The following is a 22,815-nucleotide window of genomic DNA, read 5'->3' as shown; positions in this document are numbered from 1 at the left end:
AGCCGCGGGCGCGGGCGCTGGGCGCGGGGCGCGGGGCGCGGGGCTGCCAGCCGCGGCGCGGGAGGCGGGGCGTGCGGAGGGCGGAGGCGCGGCCCCGGGAGGGAGGAGCTGCCCGCGCATCCGCCGCTGGGCTGCACACCCTCCGAAGCGGCCGGGCCACGAGACTCTGACAGCCGCGCGGCTCGGGCGGCTCGAGAAGAACGGACAGCGGCGGCGAAGGAGGACGAGAGCGCTGCTGCCCGGGGGTGACCAAGTGCGGGAGGCGCGCGGAGTCGGCGGCGCGCAGAGGTGAGCAGCTCCGCGCGCGGGCTGTCAGGGGTCTGCTTCTGCACCTCGGCGGGTCGGGAGGTCGCGGGGCTCCAAGAGGGTAGCTGTGCATCCCTGGCGCCCCAAAGCGATGGCAGGGCGGTTGCTAGGAGGCGGGAGGTCCGCGAGTCCCGGGGCACCGGCGGGGGCAGGAGCGCGCTCCATCGCTGGGCAGGAGGCGGGGGGCTGCGGTGGCTATTCAGGGGCTCTGTGCGTGCGGCAGCCATGCAACCGAAGGAGGCGGGTGGAGACAGAGGGAGAAAAGGTGGGAGGGGAGAGCCAGCGGAGAGTGAGCCAGCGAGCGGGCGCCTCGCCTCCTGGCTGGCACCGCGGCCTGAAGCGAAGTGGCGCGCGGGGCTCCGAGGGAACTTCTGCCTGTGTGAGCAGCTCCGGGCTCCGCGGCGCCTCCGGGGCCGGGCAGGGCGGGCCTCTCCGCAGCCACAGGTGGTTCCTGCCAAAAGTTTTGATGTACTTCTGCCTGGACCGCTGGAGAGCATTTTTGGGCAATGACGGTTTTCTGGTACTTGGTCACCCGCACCTCGCGTCGTCTTTTTTTGGAGCATTAGGAGAGGGGCTGTCAAAAGTAGAGGGGATCCGGTACCTCTCAACGAGGCCCTAGGGTTTCCTGGCGGCCGGGACCCAGGTGGCGCTCAGAGGAGCATCTCAGCTGCGAGCTTACAGGGAAGTTAAGGTAAATGGGCGAACGCACATAATTCCCCCGGGCTTTGAAAAAGCGAAGCTTAGCACGCCCGGGAACCTGCCATCCTCTCTGGGCTCCTGGAGATTTCTTTCTAGCGACGCACGCGGTGGACATCTCTTCCTAGCGACAAACGCGGAAACCGCGTGCGCGTCTTTGCTTCCCGAGTGCGCGTTTCTTGCTGGGTTGACAGCGAATTGTCTCCGATAGCAGCGAGGCTTTGTTATTCGCGCTGTTGGTCTGGTCTGGCCAGGAGGAAGGCCAACAGCACCTCGGAAGGAATCGGCAGGTCCCTTACCCTTCAAATCTGCACAGCTGTGGAGGCAAACACTCAATCAAGCCTCTAGTCCATGGCTCAGGACAGAAACAGCTGAGGACCTCAGCATGCGCTATCATTGTAAAGCTAGCACTGGGGTTTCTGGGGCTTCTGGGACAGAGAGGGGAGTGGAACCGGACGAGAAAACACTTACAAGAGGATGTGCTGTGTCCAGCTTTGAGAGAGAAAAGTCTGAGGTTCTGTGGATTGGCTCGGTTCCTTATTGGCCAGATTGACTATCCAGGACAGCCAGGTAGAACCACCAGGGTAGGTCAGGCTTAGCCTGAAAGAAACCTTTATTCGCAGAGAGGGGTCTGATACCTGGGTGTTGCAAGTAAGTACAAAACCGCTGAGAGTTGGAAACACAGCTCTTCCTTCTCCTTGGTCCTGTTGGCACTTGCTAGTCCCCTGCTACCCTCACAAAGCTCCCGGGCAGGGGCTCATGGGCTCATTACTTTAAAGGAGGCCACAAGATTTGGGGAAAGAAACTCTAGGCATTAAGAGAACTCATTCTATAATGAGCTATCCCAAGACCAAGGAAGGGAGTGACCCAACACTGTGGTAAGAGAGAGCATGGGAACTAGAAATGACATCAGCGGCCCTGGCCAGCTTGGACAGAACTCCCCCCCCCCGGGGGGGGGGGAAGGGGGGAGGCAAGGCCTTGTGGGCTTGTCAACAGAAACGCCGCCCTCAGACTCTCAGCCCATTATGGATTTATTATCTAGTACCTTCTAAATTCATCCTTTCCAATCAGTTTCCTGTCTCCCTGTCCTTGACCTAACAAAACCAGGATTGTCACTGGAAGTCCAGCGTGACATGGTCCCAGCTTGTCCGGCACCCCCATTGCCCCAGATCTCCCAGATTCCTTGGACAGCATAATGCAGCTTGATTAGCCGCGATGAGTGCACAGCTTGCCATCCCGGAGCACCCACTTTCTGTAGGACGCCAGAGCTGTTTTCCCAGTAATTAGGTTTTACAGATAGTTTTGAAAGGGAGCCCAATTTTGGATCAATTACACTTGGACACAGATTCAGTGCTGTTGTGGATACCAAATGAGAGAGATGAGCAATTATCTGGGGGTGTTGGAATGAGTGTTGTTATGAGTGTTTGACATAGCTATTAAGCATCAATGAATGGGTTCTCAGTAAATGTTTTTTTTTTTACTCTGCATTTTATTGAGTAAACAAGTGTCTTAATTAAAAGAGAGATTTGAGCTGGCCACTTATATTTTAGCCACTTTCCCCTTACCAGTGTATTTGGTGTGTGTGTGGAGGGGGGGGCAGAATGATAGAGATTAAGAGAACTTTTTTTTCTTCAAACCGAAATATTCTAAAGGCAAGGCTTAGGCTTCAGTCTGTAATGTTGTATATGGCCGGGCAGAACTTTCCTGAGGCAAAATAAGACTGGGTGTGGTATGTGTCAATCTGTATTAGTCAGAAATTGCTTTAAGGGGGAGTATTGTGTAAGTTTCACTGCTCTCAAGGACATGTAGCATGAGGAATTCAAGGCTGACAATGCCAGTTTGTAATTTCTCAGCTCTCTCACACAGACAAGGATCAAGGTCCCATACCCATGCTCGGGACTTTGTTGGAAAAACAAAAGCAAAAAATCTGGATCTGTAATCATAATAAGAACAGAATATTTTGCTAACACCACTCACTTTCCACTGCACGGTCATCTCACCATCATCCCCAATAGCTAGATAGATGGGGAAACTGAGGCAGATTGTGGAGAAATGGTCTGCTAGTGCATTAACCTACTATTCAGTTGGACTTCCCAGAGGTAACCTGCTGCAAGAGACTCCATCAACGCTTTGCACCATTGTCCTTCCTAGTACTGGGGGGATGCCACAGTTACAGCTGACTGGAGGCCAGCCTCCAGGGTACCTTGTTTTCCCATAGAAGGCTATGGGAACTTGGGAACTGAGGAACCAGCTGGCTAAGGCTGGGCCAGGGGTGTGAGATCTGTGTCTGTGCAGGACTGAAAGAGTCAGTTTGTTTATAAACCCCCTTCCTTTCCAGGGAAGAAGAGGTTCAAGGGTCTGGAACCATCCGCAGTAGTGACTTGACTCCAGGGTGACCATGTCCCATTGAAACAAAGACTGCCACCCAACCATGTCAGACTGATCCCTGATCTTGGAAAGAGATCCTGCAGGCCTTCTTAGAGCCTGACTGCCTTAGGGATTTAAGCTGCAAGGACTCCCTAGAGTCACCGTGTGCAGCTTTTCTTAGGCACTGTCCCCCCACACTGCATAGGAGGATACCTCAGTATCCTCCCAGGACTGACCTCCTGAAGAGTGTGTAGTTGGCTGTTTAAAAATTATGGCAGCAGCTATCATTAATCAGGAGGCTCTGAAAGTGGCAGATCAGACATGAGCCTCTGACTCCATTTCTGTGTGGTGCTGGAGGCGGTCTGAGGCTTGCACTCCTTCCCCACCTGCCCCGCCCCCTTCTGCTGGTTCCCCCCCTCTACCACCACTTACTCTTTACACCAACCCCAAATCCTCTTTTGTCCTTGATCAATAGTAACTGTCAGGTCTCTGCTTACAACTTCATTCCCTGAGACTCCGGAGTCTCTGCCTGGGCTGGTGGTGGGAGGGAGGGAGTTAAAGCTACGCTGCTGTATCTGAACTCTAAGAACCACCTCAGGGGCTTGAGGCAGGTTTCACTTAGGAGGGTGGAAGACATCTCTAGATAGAAAAGGGGGGGCGGTTTAGGGTTGCAAGGCAGGCCCATAAGTAGATGTTTTCCAGGGCAGGGCTTATGTGTGGCTCTTCTCTCTGCTCAGTGTCCAGTTGGAGGCTGGCTCCAGAAACAGTTTGCTTACCCATGTGCATGATGAGTAGGAGTCAAATTGTCTTCTTTATTGACAGTGTGGCGTGGAGAAGGGCATGCTGGGAGGGCAAGAGTGTGGATGAGGGATGTACTTGGCTTTAAAAGTAATGGCGGCGGCAACTATTATTATGCAGGAGAGGGGTGAGTTGTCTGACTAGCATTTTGAGAGCCTAGCCTTGAGGCCAAGCTAATTGACCTCGTACTACCAACAGGCATGCTAGAAGCAGCCTTTGTTCATTGGAAGCTGGAGATGAAGTCTTTTTCTGATGCCAGGCCTGCAGGCATGTACTGAGGCCACTAGGAGTTTGGTCTCTTGACCTCCCGACTCCCTGGGATTCACACACCTGCTCCTTGCTCCTTGCAGGAGCACTCCATCTTGGTTCACTATTCATTTTATCTAGAATGTCCTTCTGTGTGCATCTCCAAGCTGGCATTGCCTTATCATTTGGGTCACATCTGAGAGATTGTGTCACAGTGTATTCTTTACTGTACCCAGTGCTACTGTGATGTGATTTTGGCCCTTTTCTTCACTGCTTGCCTTCCCCAATGGAGTCTTAGCTTCAGGAAGCCAGGGAGCTTGTTCAAATGTTTGTCACTGTTTCCCCCACATCAGATCTGGGCTGGCACATGAAGTAAGTAATTGAGTGAAAAATGCCTGTTAAGAGCTGTTGGGATGGGTGAAGAAGAGGCAGCCAGAATCTCCGTGCTCTAGGTCTCTTCAGCCCAGGGACAGAAACAGAGCTTGCTATAGGTATTCTGACATATAGCATGAAGGGGAATGCACAGGCCATTGTTGAGGTTAGCTTGGCTTGGGTAGAGAAGTTTCTATTGGTGGCAGAACTGGCTCCCCCTGTCCTCCCTCTGGTGAGCAAGAGTCCAAGCATAATGCCACTCTCGGAGCGTCAGGAGTTGTGTTTTTCCACCAGCACCGTTCGTTGGCAGCATCTTCAGAACAGCTGTGGACAGCTGCCTGCCAGCATGGATACAGGGAGGGTTCCAAGGGCCAAGGAGGACACTCAGCCCTCTGCAGGAGTAGGGCATTTCATTAGTGTTTCACACCCTGTTGACTCTCAACCAACACCCTCCACCAACAGTACTTATGAAAAACAGGTTCACAAGGAAACTTACAAAATGATTAACATTCCAGCTACTGCTGCATATTTTCTGATTATCAAAGCACTGATCGTCATTATAGAAAATCTGGAAAATGTGGAAAAGTGCAAAATTAAAACAAAACTGCCATCTCTTGCCTCTCTCATTCTTTCTCCCTCTCCCTCCCCTCCCCCTCTCTCTGAGGTAACCCTCCTCCCCATTCTCTTCCCTTCCCATGCTCATTTAATAAACCTCTATATAATAATAATAATAATAATAGTAATAATAATAATAATAATAATAATAGTAATAACAACAACAACAACAACAACCTAAACTGCCACAGCACCCTAAATTTGTTGCATTTCACTGCATTTTTCTATATACACAAGTACACATACAGAAACAGAAATGCACACATGAAATGCAGGTACGCATGGTTTCCCACCCCATCTTCCCCTAACCAGAGAGGTAGCTTTCTCCTGGAACTCAATGCTCACAGTCCCACTGTCAGTCTCTGATGCTGGAGGAGGAAGAGGCCCCTCACACTCTGAAAAGACCTTGGGTGGCTTTAGCTTCTCAAACTTCAAATAAAGAAAACAGTTGTGTTTTCCAGCACCTCAGCACACTGGGGGAGGCATCTCCTGTGCCCCTCTGTACCATCATGCTATGGACAAGGGGTCTGTAGTAGTGCACGCACACTCTAGAATGTTTGGAAATATTCACCATGCATGTGTAGTTTCCTTTCAAGGACTGTACCATACTTTATTTGTCTGCTGTAAAAGAGATTTTTTTCAATGCCCATTAGCTAATCATTCTTTGACCTAAAGCTAAGAGAAGCAGGAAGAATTAAAAAAAAAAAAAACCAAATAAAACAAAACCAACCTATGTCATTCCATTAGCGTTTTAAGGCATCCCTGGGAATGTTTATTGCTCCTTCAGAGCCTGGGAGTTGTTTCCTCCCTCACTGTTATGTGCACGGCTTGGAAACATGGCTGGCACACATTTGATGGATGAGTGGAATACAGAATCCTTCCTGTGGGAGGGAAGACCCTGATGAGGGCCGTGGAGAGGTCAAGGTCTTTTCAGAGTTGTGCTTGGCTAGGAGGTCGGAGGAAGAGCAGAGAGTAGCCATGCAGGGGGGCTGGCTTCTTACTGCAGTCAGGTCCAAAGAGGTTTTAATGAAGTCTTGTGTCAAAGCAGGAAGTACTCCGGGACCAAAAGTTTGAGGGATCCAGGTGGAAGGAAAGGCAGGGTGCAGGGCGGAGTTTCAGGGGCAGCAGTCGACTCTTCTGATTGGTGCTTACTAGCCCAGAACCTTGTCCCAGCAGAGACTGAGTCCTTGGATTTGTGATTCCCCCCCCTCCCCCCCCCCCAGATTAACAGAAAAGGAGGCTGAGGTTGAGAAGGTAGGTGGTGGTGAGGGGCCTTGCATATGGAGGCTGCCAGCACTGAGTCCATCCATGGCTTTGGCATTTCCTTGAGTCACGATTTGATTTCATGCTGTGCTATTTAACCTCTCTACTGTATAATGGCAGAGAGGGGAGGGCAGAGGCAGAGAGAGAGACAGCGACAGAGAGATCATAGAAAAACCTAACAAAGAACTGATCGAGGGCCAGTGCAGGAGGCCACCCTCACTTAGCCATTTTGCGAATTTGTTTCTAACCTGAGGCGGTTAGAAGAAGGTAAGACTAAGTATTGGTGCCCTCAAACACAGTTGCCTCCCACTCCCAGCTCTCCACGTTGCCACCTGTTTCAGGGAGAAAATCTAGCCTACAAGAAGATGGCGAGTTACCATCATTCAAGTGGTGCCACTGCCCTGCTTCCCTGCTCGCCCGCCTTGAGTGGGGAAGAAATGCAAGTCAGGAGCTTAATCTGCTTCTGCTGTGGTGCACACTGCTCCTGTGCATGTGGTACCCACTGGTCTTCACAGTGAAGACCATCTGCCTTTAACTGCCAGGCAGGGACAGGTTAGTTTTGTTGACCTTGGGCCAGGTGGGGGAAGCAGCAGAGCCTAATAGGAATATATGATGCACCATCTATATACATGAAAATTTCCTGGTAGCTACATTTTTTTAAGTAAAAAAAAGGGGGGTTTAGGATGAATTTTAGTGATATCTTATTTAGCCCATCATAGCCAGAATGTTATCATTTTAACGTGGCTCCATTTCAAGGGCTTGGCAGCTCCCAGGCTGGTGGTTGCCATTCTGAGCAGCATGGGAAGCCTGGGGCACACAGGGTAGGAGAGCCAGTCCCAGGGAGGGAGGGAGGGACCTGTGCTGTGAGGGAAAGTGGCCCAGCCTCTTGAGAAGGGACATCACAGGCAAGCAGATTACAAGGAAGGCATATGCCTCAGTTTCCCCATCTGTCGGTGAGGTCAGATTACTTCCATGACCCATTCCTAGGAGGCCACTTTTGGGACCCATGGCCCAGATATCCCCTTCAGAGTCTGTCTGTCTGTCAGCTTGTACAGCAAGCTCTCAAAGAATGGACTGTGTCTGGTCGCTGAGGTAAGCTGTGACAGAGAATGCTGTGGATCTGGGCAAGGGCATTGCCATGTTAAAACTGACATTTTCATTGTTAGACAGTTCTGAAGCTTACTTCTGTCCGTCATTCCAGAGGGCCCTCAACAGCGACCATTAAAAGATGGGAGTGGCCTGGCAGGAAGTATTAGCACACAGAAAAGGGAACTTTTTCAGCTCTGTCATTAATGGGCACCAGGCCTGTCCAGAGAGGATGTGGGAGAGGGAGGGATATAGTAAGCGTGTGTGGAGGGAAGGGCGCGACCAGTGTATTTTCGGCTTCTGAAGTCAGAGCCTCTGTTTTTCCTGTGCTCTGATGGGGGGCACTTGGCACTTTGTCTCCCCATCATGCCCTTCTAGAAGGATGTGTGTGTGTGTGTGTGTGTGTGTGTGTGTGTGTGTGTGTGTGCGCGCGCGCGCGCGCATGTGCGCTTTCTCTCTTTGAAAAGCTCTGCCTTCTTATTAAACATGTCATCAAGTGCCATCAAGTGTCTAGCTCGTAATTCCCCAAGGGATCCTTGAGCAAGTTGGTCCAAAATGAGGAAACCAAGGCACAGAAGGGCTACATCACTCTTGAAATCCACTCCAGCAGGCGGCTGAGGGCTGGATGCCAGAACCCGCATCAGCCTCCTGCCTCCCCTGAAGCATGGGCTGGTAGGGTGTTTCTCCTCCATGGTTCCACGACCACTCTGAATCATTTTTAAATAAGGATTTCTCTTCTGTGTTTCCATAAACTACATTTTTATTACTTTCCCTACATTGTTTGCTTTGAATTTTTAATTTAATTTTTTTCCTGAATAGGTCAACACTTACATGGTTTAAAATTCAAAAGGTACAAAAGAGTGTTTGAAGTGAAACATCTTTCTTGCTCAGCGGTTCGTCTCCTTACCTGAGGCAGCCTCTGTTCATGCTTTCTTCAGTTTAAAGACATCTAGTGCAGACACACGAGGAAACATGGATGTGTAGGTACACACGTGAATGTGTGCTTTTAGTATTTCCAACCAACTATAAACACATCGGACCATTGTATTTCATTTTCTAATTTCTGCTCACTATGTCTTTGGGATATCCTTTTTTATTCCATTATAAAATTTATTTATTTTTCCCTCTTAGACAGGATTTTACTATTTAGCTCTGTGTGGCCTAAAACTCACTATATAGACCAAGCTGGCCTTGAATTCACAGGTGTGTGTGTGTGTGTGTGTGTGTGTGTGTGTGTGTGTGAGAGAGAGAGAGAGAGAGAGAGAGAGAGAGAGAGAGAGAGAGAGAGAGAGAGAGAGAGAGAGGCAGAGGCAGAGACAGAGAGACAGACAGTCAGAAAGAGAGAGACATTGAGAGAGAATATATAATATCAGAGGAAGATTTTCAGAAGTCAATTCTTTCCTTCTACCATGTAGGTCTTAGGAATCAAACTCAGACCATACAGCTTAGAGAGGCACGAGCCTCCAGCCACGAAACCATCTCTGCAGCCCATCTTAGGATATCTGGCTGATTATTTGGCTACTCCTAATTCATGGGCATTTTTGTTTCCAATCTTCTGTTGATAGATTATCCAGTGGTGTTTTTGATGAAAACAGCCCTTATTTTTCTGCATACAAAGCACTGTTCAGCTCTGGAAGAGTAGGTTTGCTGTCACTGTGCACACGATCTTTCAGAGGACACAATTTCTTAATTCCTTAAGGGTTAAGAGTAGACTGAGGGCTTGGGTGAGGATGGCTTCCTTGTTCTCTAATGTGCTTGTCGGGTAAGCATAAGGGGTCCTGAGTTTGGACCCAGCACTGCAGGGTGGCATCCTTATGTAACCTCAGTACTGCTGAAGAGGCAGGGGGATGAGAAGGGCTTGCTGGCCACTTAGCCAGGTCAATCTGTGAGCTTGGGGGTCATCGCGACACCCTGCTCAAAGAATAAGATGGTGGAAGATGGAAGGGGACACTTAGAGTTGACCCCTGCCTCTCCACATCACATACTACACCATGTGTAGTGGTCTACTCAATTCACACACACACACCATACACATATCACATACACATGAACACACAGACACATACACACACACACACACACACACACACACACACACACACTCACACTCACAGTAGAATGAACTTTGGGCTAGACTTCCTGGAAAACAAATGTAGTCAAACTTGATGTATTAAGCTTGTGCTTCTTGTGGTCCATCTGCAAGAGAGGAAATGGTAGGGTAGAAGAGAGAAAAGGATTTGATAATAGCACCCGCACTCTGGTGTTACGTAGCGACAGACTGGAGCAGTCTTGCCTGCATGCTGGGGAAAAGCTGTCTAGTGTGTTATTGGTTACAGCTCTGGTGAAGGAAAATAGAAGCCCCAGGGTGTGTCCTGGGCCCCATGACTGAGAGGTGGGCGTGGGTATTAGGAAGGATGGTGGCCAGGCCCTTTGAGCAAAGTTTTCTAAACACCACTTCTGCTGTCATGCCACTGGACCCCTTAGCTGCCTCCCACAGTCCTCCAAAAGGCAGATTCTCAGACTCTGAATCCTCCTGGCCTTTAGAGCCCTTGGAACCCTTCTGTATCCCAGGGAAGCAGGGCTGGCTGTAGAGTCTGAGGAGCAGGAGTTTTACTTGTCAACCCCCTCACATCGAGTGGACAGTGATGGTAGAGCCAGGAGGCCAGAGACCATTAGTGAGGGACTGGCCTCATTTCATGGAAGAAGGCAGGCTTTCCTGACTAACCTGGAGTCTGGGGTTCACCTCTGTGTGTCAGCAGCTTCCTGTTCCCCTCTCAAATTTAGGGTGGTTTGCTTTTATGTCAACACTGGCCTGAATTTGGCCAGCCTGCTCTCTGAAAGAGCCCCAGGCTGTGAGGACAGACCTTGATCCAATGAGCTAAAGTTGCCAAAGGGTTGCTGATCGCTCCTAAGACAGCACTTGCACTTGAATAATCTTCATTTTTTAATGTTGTTGTTTATGTTTCTTTGGTTTGTTTTTGTATTTAGGGAGGGTAGCTGTGACCTTGTATAGAACCGAGGTGTTTTGGGGCTCCTTGTGGTGTCTTTGGTCTTGGGCTTAGCTCCTCAGGGCACAGGGAAAATCCTGTGTTCTCTAATGTGCTTGTCTGTGTCTGTGTCTTTCTGTGTTCAAGCATCCAGAATTCTCTTAGGAAGATGTTGCTGCATGCAGGACATACGCAATCCTTATGCTGGGACTGCACAGTACGGTGTAGCTTGGAAAGGCTGTACCGGTTTAAAGAAGGGGCAGAGGTGTGCCATGCAGCTGGGTACTGCAGCTGAGACTTACCTTGGGGAGCTCAGAGGAGGAGGAGGAGGAATGAGCTGCGTTGTAAACTCTTCCTGGTTGTGACATCGCATTGATTCTCACAGTGATTTGAATTCAGCATTATCTTTCCCATTTAGCAAATGGGGAATTAAGACTTGGGATGTTTAGGTTAACTTGCTCGAGGTGGTGTACCTGGCAGGAAGCAATGAGGGACGTGGCAGAGCTGGTTCCTCAGCCCGTATTTTATCTGTTACACTGAAGCTGGGCGTTCAGGGTGGGAGGACCACCTTGGGCAAGGGAGTCTCGTGGGACCAAACATGACGTGGGCCAACCGCAGCGATGATGCAATCCCTCCGGAAGAAGACTATGTGGAATCAAAAGGAAATGCATCTATTTAGGGGATCAAATTTGTGGAAGTCGTTGCAAAAGTCAGTCATTGCATGGCTCATCTGGTTCATTGAATGCTGATATGCTTCCGGGGTTTGAACTTTATCCTTAAATGATAAGGACTTAGGAAGAGATAAGCTACTACTATCAAGAAATAAAACTGCATATTTCAGTCCAGTACCACACTTGAATAATTTTTTTAAAAAAATCATCATCATCATCATCATCATCATCATCATCATCATCATCATCATGTTATTGGTTTGTATGTAAAGGTTAGGAGACAACTTTCAGGAACGAGTTCTCTCCTTCCACCTATGGGCTCCAGAGATTAATCTCAGGCATCAGGATTGTGTGATAAGTGCTTTTACTCACAGAGGCATCTCGCTAACCTTGGGATGGTTTTTGGTCGTTGGCCAGTATCTCTTTCATTTAGCATTTTGGGAAATTAGTTTTGGAACCACGTAATGCCCTGCTGTAAAAATGCAACTACCAGTACAAAGAAAACCAGGCTGCCAAATTCAGGAGTTAGGACACCCGAGAAGTTTCTATGTGTTTTATGATGGTGCAGAGGGAAAAATCCCGTTTCCACTCTGAAATCATATCACTTGCTGATACAGGGTAAGAATTCCTCTCTCGTTAGAGCTGTGCTTGGTGGTGTGGACCAAGCAGTGTGTGCTGTTGGGGTAGCAAGTTGACAGGAACAGAGGAGATGATTTGAGGGACAGTAAATCTTGCATACAGCGATCAGACCTTAGATATGCCAGAGATTCAAGGACCTCATCCGAAGGTCCCAGTTTGCATAAGCTTCCTTCAGTGGATTTATGTCCGTCTTGGCAATCTCAAGGTCCCTCTGTCCTACCACTGTTACAAATAAAGCAAACCACTTAAGAAAACATGCTTGTCTGTTATTCTCCTGATGCTCTCTGACCTTTGGCCATCTGTCTCTGTAAAAGATTGGTGGGGGAAGATCTGCATCTCACCTAATGAGGCTATCTTCAGGCCTTCTCTCTCTCTCTCTCTCTCTCTCTCTCTCTCTCTCTCTCTCTCTCTCTCTCTCTCTCTCTCTCAACCTGAAGCTTACTAATTGGGTTAAACTGGCTTGCTGGTCACTGAGCCCTGGAGATAGCTGTCTTCACCCAGCTAGCACAGGGCTTAAAGCTGTGTGGTGCCGCCCTTGGCTTTTATATGGATGCTGGAGTTGAGGTCCACATCAATTTTCACGCTTATGCAGCAATCACTTTCCTGACTGAGCCACACCACTCCTGCCCTCAGGTGTCTAGCCTTGCTTTTTGCATGGAGGACAAGCAGAATGCTTTGTATTTTGGGTTTAGCTGTGATGGTACGCTTGCTTTTTACAAAAATGTGTCCTAATTCAGATTTCAGCTAGTTTCAAGAACTCAGAAGCTTCACTCACAAGCTGGGCACAATAGGGGCAGTCCTTGGTCCTCTCCTTGCCAGTTACTGAGGAAAGTGTATGCTTGCTTTGTCTACCAGGGCCCTTCTGTCTTTTTATTTTTTTCCTGCTTTGCCAGGAATAGAGATACTGAGCGAGGTTGTAAAAATGAATTATTTTATAAAATAATATTTCTACTTACTTTATAGAAACCTATTCACACTGTGGTCTCCTTCTATAGTGTTGCCAGCAGCTTCATATCTCTTTAGGGTCTGATGCACCAGATTCAGCCACCTTGCATAGAGCCACCTATTTGCAGAAGTCATTAAAAGCCATTGTTTAACTAAAGGCTTTTCTTTCCTTCCTTACAATTTCCCAGCCCCTGCATTTGTGAAGACCTGACTCAGCAACATTCTATTTTGGGCATTTGTTACCTCTTCTCAGATTCTGGGCTGCAGCTCCCTCACTTTCCACTCTCTTTATCAGAAATGGCAATTATCTAGAGTTTGGCTCCAGGTCTGAAGTACTCTCACCACAAAAGGACAGGTCTTCGTAGGAGGTCTCTTCCCTACCACCGGGGAGCTGGTGGACTGAGTTCTCCTTCTTGCCTGGTGAACAAACTAACATTTTTACCATAAGAAATTGCTGCATTCCTTTGGGAAATAGTCATTTGCCGCGGTAGTAAAACATTGGAATGGAACACGCATACACATTCACAGGCACACCTATTTACACACAAATACATGTATTTGGACTCACACGTGCACACACATATTCTCTCTCTTTCCCCTTAAGGTTGTACATGGGAAACACCAGGCACAGTGTCTGTCCTGAAGCCCAGAACTCAATAAATATTATCGACTATGGCTAACATTATAATTATCATGCTCAGAAGGAAAACGTAGCCCTGAGCCTCTCATTGCTGCTCTCCAGATCCAGAAAGATCTCTTATTTAGCTTAGTGGCCCTTTCTGCTAGTTCCCATACTCCATGCTTCACACACAGCGCATTAAGAGTCTGTTCATTCTTGGGATGTGTGCAAAATTCCAATTCCTGTCAAGAGAATTTATGTGCGGTTTTAGAGGGGATAATCGACCAGTTAGTATGTGCGTGCTGATTTTATACACATACGCGGGGCCGTTTACAGCACACATTATAACATCTTCAGTCTCTGCCAAGAATGCGTATTTCTTAGCCCCGTGCATTTGCATATTATGGGTTCATAATTCCAAATAGCTGTAAAGATCTCTAAGGAAAATGTAGTCACTGTACTCCGGTGCCCTAAATCTCAATAGAGTAGTAGAACCTGGCTAATTTTTGCCCCTGCTAATGTGCCAGCCTTATAATTTTTACACTCTTGCACACACACACAAATCTTTGACTTTATCCTTCTTCCACGCAGAGATTTAATAGCTGGGAGCTGAGTTACGCCTCCAATTCCCCAGACTTCATTACCTTTCCAAAATATATCATACACAAGGCACAATGTACTATGGCCTCATTATAGATGATTAAAAAGAAAAGATTTGTCAAAATAAATGAACCGACGGATCTGATCTTCCCCTGATGGGGTCCCTGGCTCCCCCGCCCCCACCTCCACCTTGACTCATCTCCTCAGTCTCTGGCAGAGCTCAGCTCTGCCACGGTGGATGCAGACAGCCCTTCAGAAACTGCTCTTGCAAGCTGGTGTTACCAGAAAATTCAGCGCCCCCCCCCCCACCCCCAATCAATTGTTGGAGCATTTGCCATTGGTAGTGTTTGATTTGACCGAACCAAATACGGCAGCAGGAAGAAAAGAAACTTCTGGAATGCTAACCCTGCCCCTCCCCAGGTTCATTGTCCCCGGATTTAAAAAGTGATTGGGTAGAGGTTTTCTTTTCTGAAGTTCAGGGGGAAAAGATTTGAAGTTAAGTCCACTCCACCCTGTTTGGGGTTAGTGAGATTTGGATAGCGAAGCCATGGAAGTTTTCAAGTGCAATGGCCTTGGTAGAAATGCTGCCAAAACCACTGTGGAGTTGCTGGGCTGGAGCTGGCCAGGGTGGAAGAGCAAGCACCAGTGGCTTCATTGTGTGGTTAGCTTCGCCCAAGGATGAGATGCTGAATTGTAAAGTGCGTGCTGCAAGGAGCTCTCTGGAGACCAGTAACCATCTTTGCAGGCATCTGAGAGGTTCTGGGCTACCCGAGGGTGAGGGATATCATGGTGGCTGATGAAACAGCAGCTGTCTTCATTCAGGCTCCTGATGTTGCTAGTCCATACCTCATACACACACACACACACACACACACACACACACACACACACACACACACCACGTGTATGTGATATCCTGACTAAAACTATGCTTAGTTTTGATTGGAAGATTAGTGAGAGTATAATCAAATGAAATCTTCACATTAAAGAAAAACACACTTTTTTTTTTTTTTTTTTTTTTTTTTTAGTCAAAAACTTTTCAGCTCTGTGGTGCTGGGGATTGAACACAAAAATCTATGTTAGCTAGGCAAGTCTTACTGCAGGACCATGTTCTCAGGCTCACAGATTGTTTCCCTACTTTTTATTTTCCTTTTCCTTTTCCCTCCTCATCTCCTCTTCTTCCTTTTAAAAAAATTGTTTACTCATTTTATATGTATTGGTGTTTTGTCTGCATATGCATATGTATCCATGTGCCATATCTGTGCCTGGTGCCCAGGGAGGCCACGAAAATCATCTGATCCCGGGAACTGGAATTACACAGTTGTGAGGCAGCAGGTGGGTGCCTAGAATTGAACCTGGGTCCTCTGCAAGAAGAGCCAATGGTTTTAACCATTGAGCTATCCCTGGCCCCTCCCCTTCCTTCCTTTTCCCTCCCACCTTCCTTTGCTTTTCTCTCCTGTACATGTTTTGAGACAAGATTCTACTATGTAGCCCAGTCTGTCTTGAGCTTACAAGCATCCTACCTCAGATACCCGAGAGCTGGGACTTCAGGCATGTACAACCATAGCTAGCAAACTTGAACAGTTTGAAAATCTTTACTGATGTGTAATTCTCAAATGCGAGGACTTGCTGTGTTTTAGGTTTACGATTCGCTGACTGACTTTCCATCAATGAGAGCTGATTTGGGGAATAATCCGAGAAGCCCAGGGTGGGGACCTAAGGCAGTAGAAAGGAAACTGGAAAAGAAGCCTTTTGTTTCCAGTCCTTGGAGCTGTGCCTCCTCTTCCTCTTGCCTGCAGGGGGAGCCCCACCATCAGGATGTATGTCAGGGGACATCTAGAATGTGTCCTTTTGTCCCACCTGACAGGTGGAGCTCTTCTGTGCTTGGACAGCAAGAGTTCTGCTTTGGGTCATTGTCAGTTCACAGATGCCAAGGTATTGTCACATCAAAAGCAAATTCATTAGTGCATCTGACCCAAACCACTTTCTGGTCTCACTATCCGTCTGTAGGAGCCATTTCTGGGCTCATTTTAGCCAAGTCTCCATTATCTGTAGAGCAGCTATTGTCCTGGGGTTGATGGAGCAGACCACGAACACTCACAGCAGAAGGGGAGTCTAGACCAGGGTCTCTGGACCGTCCTCCTCCGAATGACCTGATGTGAGCACAGGAGGAAGTGGACAGAGATGTGTAACGCTCATTAAGGGCCCATTTGTCCCCTTCCTAGATGGATGGTAGATCAGTCACCTGACCTAGCTCCAGAGACATCTTCCCATACTGCAAGCATTGTTGGTAAAGACTTAGTGCTAGAGAGGACTGGGGCTCTAGGAGAGACCTCTGAACATAGAGATGTGTTCCAAAAGAAACCATTATTAAACCTAGTAACTCCAATTAAGAAATTGAGCCACTAGAGAGAGAAAACAGAAACAAAAACAAAGCCCTCCCATTGCAACCTGTCTTCTATTTAGAAACTACTATTTATTCTTCTTTTATTCTATTGGGGTGTACATGTGTGTTAGTTTGAAAGTTCTGAAAGTAACAATAAAACAACTGTATTTGGAGGTTGATTTTTTTTTAAAGGGCATTTTATTTTTAAAGCATTCAATGCTTAAAAAAGATGAGCCCCTGAAGACTCAGATTGTATGTAGCTACAAGTACTTATTACACAAACCATGTGTTGTGGGAGGGGACGCTCTCCTGCTCTGAGAGGCGGACAGTCGTCCCTCTGATCCCAGGGACTCTCTTGGAGAATTCATCCTGCTGGGGTGCCTGTGTACAAGACTGTTCCTTTCAGCCTTTGCCAGCTGGTGTGGAGCAGAAAGCCAACTTGTCCATGGAGCTGGGAGCTGCAGGGGGAGAGAAGCGAGTGGCAGACCCATGTGGAGAGCACCAGGGCAGTTAGAGCTGCACCACTGAGCAGATGTGAGGGGTTAACACCTAAAGGAGACAGCGGTCAGTCCTGGAGTCTTATTGATCCTGTACTGGCTGGGGAGGGATGCAGACAGGGCTCCTATCGGAATGGTTTCTAAGCTACACCAGCAGGGTCAGCGTCCTCTGGGAACATGTGAGAGATGCATGTAATGGCCCCAGAGGACTCAGATCACCTGAGTCCGAACCCCTGGGTTTGGGCTCGGAGCTGCAGCTGAGCAAGCCTCCAGGGAGAGGCAGGCGTTTCCGTGAATGTCCTGGGTTGAGAAGCTTAACTGTGGAAAGAAGAAGGACACTTGGAGTATTGACTGAGATCCTTGCTTCTGTCCTGGTTTTGTGAACGTGGGAGCTTGTCAAGACGTATCTGGTTAATTCAGTAGAGTTTTATTATTCTGCAGAAAATAAATACATAAGGGTTACAGTCAGAAAAGGCAGAAAGGAGTTTCTGAGAGTGAAGTGAACAGGCTTCATACCCTGGCCTCCTGCTGTCCAGTGTGGGAAGCAGAGCAGGTCCCTTCAGGTGCTTCGTCCTGGTTTCTCTCACCACCGTGAATAGCAGGGTGGCTGTTAGCCCACTGTAGAGTTCTTGAGGACATCACACTGCGTCATAGTCACTCGGGGCCCCAGGCCATCGGGCTTGCACTTAGAGCTTGTCCCTTCTGCTGCCTGAGTCCATCCTAAGGGCTCTGCCATCACACGGTGGCAGTCACCCAGATTTGGTTGGTTTCTGCTTCTCTGGAACTAGTTCCCCCCTCCGCACCCCCTCCCTCCCCCCAGGGAAGGGTTGTGGCTCCAGCATCCCCACATATATTTTAAGATGAGAAAATGGAAAACTTTTGAGGTTTGAGCCGAACAACTGATTATTAGCAGAAGCAGCGTACCCGTGGGGTCTGTGGGGGCCTGTGGCTTTCTTATTCAGGGAGGTGTTTGTGCTAGCCCTACAGCACGGGAAGGCAAATACGAGAGCTCTTCCTGATAGCAAGAGCCACAGCAAAGTTCTTTATCAAGCGCAAAGATCTCAGGGCAAGGCCAGAGTGGTTGAGGGGTTCCCAGCTCTCACTGGATTACTGCTCCCACTTGCTTTTTGGTGCCTTGGTTTCCCTCAGTAACTGCAGAGGAAGATGAATCTGTTTTGGAGAGAGACATTTGGACAGCAGGACAGACGGGACTGGCTGGGGCTGGACCCCAATGTTGGCAGTGGTGGAAGGCAGTGTTTTATTCTGCCAGAGCAAGGGGGTGCAGGGAACCTGGCCGTGGGTGGGTTAGGTTTGTTGTCACCTGAAGATATCAGGAGGATGAGGGGAGGAGTCATGCATGTGATCACAGTCCTTCAGCAAGCCTCAGCAGCTGTGAAGACTGACCTCTAAGAAACAGCTCTTAGAACCCGCTGGTGTGAGAGGAGTGGGGTTTCCTTCCACTTCATTGACTCTCTGATCGTGTTGAATTGTCCGACATCTTGTTGTGTGTGTTAAAAGATGAATTGAAGGGCTAACTGTGGTGGCATACATCTTTAACCCCAGCCCTTGGGTGGCAAAGGCAGGGGCATCTTCATGAGTTCAATGCCAGCCTGGTCTACACAGTGAGACTCTGTCTCAAAAAAAAAAAAAAAGATTTGAAAACATAAACCTCTTGGGCTGAGGATATAGTTCAATGGAGTAGTGTTTGCCTAGCATGCATGAGGACTCAATTTAATCCCTGGTACCCCTGAAAGATATGGTCTTTTGTTTTTCTTGACTAAGTGTTCTGGGTGGTTTTATGCCAACTTGACACAAGCTAAAGTCATATAAGAGGAAGGAGCCTCAATTGAAAAGATGCCTCCATACGATCTGGCTGTAGAACATTTTTTTTCTTAAAAAAATTAAAAAAATATATTGTTTATTATAATTTATTCACATTACATCCTTATTGTTATCCCCTCACTCTTATTTTCCCATTCCAACCCTCCTTCCATCTTCTGCCCTATTTCCCTCCCCTAGACCTCTGATGGGAGGGGTCCTCTTACCCCGCTATCTGAACACAGTCTATCATATCTCATCAAGACAGCCTGCATCCCCTTCCTCTGTGTGCCCACAAGGCCAATGGGCACCTGTCAGAGGTACAGCTACTGTCCCCTCTTGCCCATCCCTACTCCTCATGTGGAGAATCAGAGAATTTTCTTAATTAGTGATCAGTAGGGGAGGGCCCAGCCTGTTGTTGATGGGGCTGTTGGTCCTGAGTCCTATAAGAAAGCCTGCTGAGAAAATCATTAAAGCAAGTCAGTAAGCAGCACCCTCCATGGCCTTTGCATCACTCCTGCCTTTAGGTTCCTGCCCTGTCTGATTTCCTGTCCTGGCTTCCTTTGATGATGAACAGAGATGAGGAAGTGTAAGCCGAATAAACTGTTTCCTCGATAAATTGCTTTGGTGGTGATGTTTTATCACAGCAATAGTAACCCTGACTAAGACATTAAGAAAATAAATTCTGTGGAGATTTACAGAGTTCTTCGAAAAGATGGTCAAAATCCTTTACTGAGAAAGCAATGCTATGATTCTATTTATGTAACAACACGTCTGTGTGCAAACGTGTAATGAAAATGAAAGTACTGAAATTAAAAATTTCTTGTTTTAGTTTATCTGTATTGATTTTCTTTTTTTCTAGTGCAAACATGTCATTTTTCTAGCTAGACAACAATAATCCCTGATTGTGTGTGTGTAATGTATGCATGTATGTGTCTGTATGTGTGCAGATGCCTGAGTGCAAGTGTGTGGAGACCAGAGGTCAATATCAGGTATCTTTTGATATTGCTTTCCACGTAAAAATCTTATTTATTTCTACTTATGTTTACATGTGTGTGCCTGCTGGTCTGTATGTACACCATGTACATGCAGGTGCCCGAAGATTTCAGAAAAGAGTGTCAGATCATCTGGAATTGGAGTTATATGTGATTGTGGACCATCTTATATGGTCCTCTGTCAGAACAGTAAGTGCTCCTAACCATGGAGCCATCTTTATAGGGCCTTCACTTCATCTAACCATGGAGCCATCTTTACAGGGCCTTCACTTTATCTTTTGAGACAGATCTTCTCATGGAACCTAGGGCTCAGTGATTGAGTAGACTGCCTGGTCTCAGCATTTGAGGGGATCTGCTTGTGTCTGTACCCCCTGCAGTATGGTCACAGGTATACAAGAGCACAATTGGCTTTTCTAATGGGTGCTGGGGTTCTGATTCCTCATTCCTCTTTGTGGGGGGAGCGGGGACTGTCTCTGACATGAACTCTGGTGCCCTGGATTTCATCACTTCCCCATGGCGGGGAGACCATGTGGGCACACAGAGGGAGGGGATGCAGGCTATCCGGATGAGACCTGATAGACTGTGGTCTGATGAAGGGGGAGGAGGGGCCCCTGTCAGAGGTCTAGGGGAGGGGAATAGGGTGGAAGAGGGAGGGAGGGTGGGAACGGGAAGATACAAGCAAAGGGATAACAATCGGGGTGTAATATGAATAAATTATAAAAAGTTAATATTCATTTATTCTTATCTTATGCATTTGAATGTTTGCGTACATGTATGTGGAGCTGGAGTTACAGGTACTTGGGGGCCACCACAGAGGTGCTGGAAACAGAACCCAGGTCCTCTGCAAGAGCAAAGTAATACTCTTCACCACTGAGCCGTGTCTCCAGCCCTCAGTCCTCATTCCTGCAGAGCAGGAGCTTCCAGGATGGAGCCATCTCCCTGGCACCATTTACCATTCTGTTATTAAAGCATAGAAGAGGCACAGGTGTCTACAGACACTCCAGGATACTCCCTCATTAAGGGCCCTTGGACCAGTGCTGCCCAGCACATGGATGGTGGTAGCTTTTCTAACGCCAGTGATGGCATCGTAGATATAGTATACATTTTTCTCATGAGAACCTCCCCTCCCGCCCCCCCCCCCCGCCCTGTCCAGTTCTGTGACTGTGTGGCATCTCCCAGTGTGGAGAAGGGATTTCAGAGAAGTGCCGGGGAGAGGGTGAATTCATTAATTTGTTCCAAAATTGTATGTCAAGTACCTCACGATTCCAGGCCCTATGCTGGGCTGACTGCTAGTGCTTTAAACTCTTTCATACTCAGGATTAGTCCAAGTCTTTATTTTTGTTAGGCAAGCCTCACTGAAAGAAATTGGCACAATGGTGGGTCTCTTTAGTAACAGACAGGCTGAGGGTTGGGCTGAGAAAGAGCTGCATGGAGGTTGAGGCACAGTCCATCCTTAGAAACACACAAGGGAGGTCCTGTCCATCATGACTGTTAACTGATGTTTTCCTGAACTAGGCACTGAGCTACATACATCCACTTATTTTAGAGGCTACCCCCTCTAAAGACTAGAAAACCAAGAGTCATGGAAGCAAAGGGCTTGGCACTGGGCCACACATTAGATGGGAGTAGAATTCATAACTGAACCATCATCTTTCTGTCCACAAGGCCCGCAGTGCTTCCTTGTTCTTTAATAAAGCCATCTTTAGGGTGCTGCAGACTCCTGGAGGGTTTACAAGGCCCACAGATGGGCAGGCACTCATACACAGCATATACGCACACATACACAGCATATACGCACACATACACAGCATATACGCACACATACACAGCATATACCCACACATACACAGCATATACCCACACATACACAGCATATACCCACACATACACAGCATATACCCACACATACACAGCATATACCCACACATACACAACATATACGCACACATACACAGCATATACCCACACATACACAGCATATACCCACACATACACAGCATATACCCACACATACACAGCATATACCCACACATACACAGCATATATGCACACATACACAGCATATATGCACACATACACAGCATATACACACACATACACAAAGATGCGGACGCAGACTGAAACACAGACACACAAAGAGTTCAAGGGCTTTGAACATCACTACGAATAATTAACAAAAGCAGCCGCAGAGCTAGCTGGCCCCTCCCAGCCGAAGCCTTCACGTTAGTTAGATTGCAGGGCTGTTATTTAGAAAGTGTGATGACTCAGATAAGGTTGGGCAGAAGTATAACTAAATCCAAAATAAAGACTGTGTGTGTGTGTGTGTGTGTGTGTGTGTGTGTGTGTGTGTGTGTGTGCATGTGTGTGCAGTTAATCATATAAACAAGACGAGAAAGAGCACACAATTTGAAATCTTAAAGAAAACAGTTTGTAAGTTCTCTGTGCATGTCTAAAAAATCCTTTTATTGCTACTTGTTCTAAATCAGTTATGCACCAGTGACTTCCATGTGCAATGCACCGAGTTGCACAAGCTCCCTTCTTCTGTGTCTGATTTCTATGATATTAGTATTTGCCAGTTTAAATGAAATCAGGTCTTTTAAAATCAGTTTAATAAGCCAGACTCTCTCATGGATTGATCAGTATGACAAACAAGAGGTACATATAAGCTTTCGTTAAAACCAAACAAATAGGCAAATAAGCGACAGAAACCCAGCTTAAACAACCAGTTACTGGGCAGCGGCTCACTCTGTTCTTGTATACCCAGCACATTGTGATGTGTTTCGGGAAAGCCCATGTGAAAATGCAGAATACAACTGAGCTTAGGGCCAGCCCCTCACCAGGAGAGGACACGACCACCCGCCGAAACATGATGAGGAACAAAGTGACCCTGGGAATAGGTAGCAAGCTGT

The 22,815-nt window shown here is 47.7% G+C and overlaps 1 protein-coding gene across 1 annotated transcript in view; it reads left to right on the top strand.

Annotated features, from left to right (window-relative positions):
* Positions 1 to 136: 136 nt before the first annotated feature.
* ZBTB7C (zinc finger and BTB domain containing 7C) overlaps positions 137 to 22,815 on the top strand; it is a 311,453-nt gene continuing 288,774 nt past the window's right edge. The window contains exon 1 of the mRNA XM_084780977.1: positions 137 to 288. The gene's annotated coding sequence lies outside the window, so the exon portion shown is untranslated. The remainder of the gene's footprint in view (positions 289 to 22,815) is intronic.

The sequence above is a fragment of the Acomys minous genome (genome assembly GCF_964271855.1).
Source record: "Acomys minous genome assembly, chromosome: 4".
Taxonomy (NCBI): domain Eukaryota; kingdom Metazoa; phylum Chordata; class Mammalia; order Rodentia; family Muridae; genus Acomys; species Acomys minous.
Note: the sequence above shows the minus strand (reverse complement) of the source record. Positions and strands in the feature narration are given on the sequence as shown.